Source organism: Limulus polyphemus, unplaced genomic scaffold, assembly GCF_000517525.1.
Source record: "Limulus polyphemus unplaced genomic scaffold, Limulus_polyphemus-2.1.2 Scaffold588, whole genome shotgun sequence".
NCBI classification, from domain to species: domain Eukaryota; kingdom Metazoa; phylum Arthropoda; class Merostomata; order Xiphosura; family Limulidae; genus Limulus; species Limulus polyphemus.
The window spans coordinates 269,574-271,121 of record NW_013666198.1 but is presented as its reverse complement, the minus strand read 5'-3'; the positions used below and the strand labels follow the sequence as shown (position 1 = coordinate 271,121).

At 34.4% G+C, this 1,548-nt stretch overlaps 1 pseudogene; it reads right to left on the bottom strand.

Moving 5' to 3' along the window:
* The window catches only part of LOC106459291, a 98,192-nt pseudogene that overhangs the window by 64,139 nt on the left and 32,505 nt on the right, over window positions 1–1,548 (bottom strand).

The window sequence follows — 1,548 nt, the reverse complement described above, 5'->3', positions numbered from 1 at the left end:
CTCTAGTCTTACACTGCTAAATTAGGGACGGCTAGCGCAGATAGCCCTTGTGTAGCTTTGCGCGAAATTCAAAACAAACAAACAATGTTATGCTTTGATTTTTTAAATTCTGGTCAAAGCAATCTATCTGTATAGAAATAATGACTAACTCCTGTAACGAATAAAGCCAATTTAATTCATTGTTCTTACTTATAATGATTAGAATGCATTGGTTCATTAGTTGGATACCCTCGCTGTTAGCGACATTATCGGCTATAATCCCAATAGTATCTAAGAGGGTCGGCCACTTTAGTAGATTTAAGTTAGTCCTAAATCCAAATACTATACTAACTTAACAATGCAAACTAATAACAAAAATTAATAATATATTTATAATAATAACTTAAGAATTATAAAAATCGCCATATTATATAAATTAAACATTATAAGCAATGCTGTTAAGGCATAACATCACAATATATATATAATACAACTTCTTTACAAAACACATAAAACCTAGTTGTTTGCTTCATGTTCTATCATCAATTTGCTGTCCATTGAGAAGCGTGACACCAATACACGCAAAACTTTATATAATCCTCCTTAACAACGTCTAGTTAGTTACCAATGAAAGTTCATTAAAAGGCTTTAACGATGTGACTATAGAGTAGCTTAACGTCTACGGTAAATTACTACGACATACGTTACTGTTTAAGTAGCAGTTAGTACAGCAAAACGCAACAACTCATATTTATGAATATGAAAATATATAAAAAATTATAATAAGTGCTAAATTAATGAGTAACAAAGTTGTACGGAGATAGGAAAAAATGAATTATTTAACCAAGTTAAATGTAATAAAAACTAAAAATAATTTACTAAACATACTAGGAGCAGTGTCTACCACAACTCATCCAACTTTAACTATCCTCTGCACACTTGGTTAACTAAGCATACTAGGAGCTGTGTCTACCACAACTCATCCAACTTTAACTATCCTCTACACACTTGGTCAACTAAACATACTAAGAGCTGTGTCTACCACAACTCATCCAACTTTAACTTTCCTCTACACACTTGGTCAACTAAACATACTAGGAGCTGTGTCTACCACAACTCATCCAACTTTAACTATCCTCTGCACACTTGGTCAACTAAACATACTAGGAGCTGTGTCTACCACAACGCATCCAACTTTAACTATCCTCTACACACTTGGTCAACTAAGCATACTAGGAGCTGTGTCTACCACAACTCATCCAACTTTAACTATCCTCTACACACTTGGTCAACTAAACATACTAGGAGCTGTGTCTACCACAACTCATCTAACTTTAACTATCCTCTGCACACTTGGTTAACTAAACATACTAAGAGCTGTGTCTACCCCAACTCATCTAACTTTAACTATCCTCTGCACACTTGGTTAACTAAACATACTAAGAGCTGTGTCTACCACAACTCATCCAACTTTAACTATCCTCTGCACACTTGGTTAACTAAACATACTAAGAGCTGTGTCTACCACAACTCATCCAACTTTAACTATCCTCTGCACACTTGGTTAAC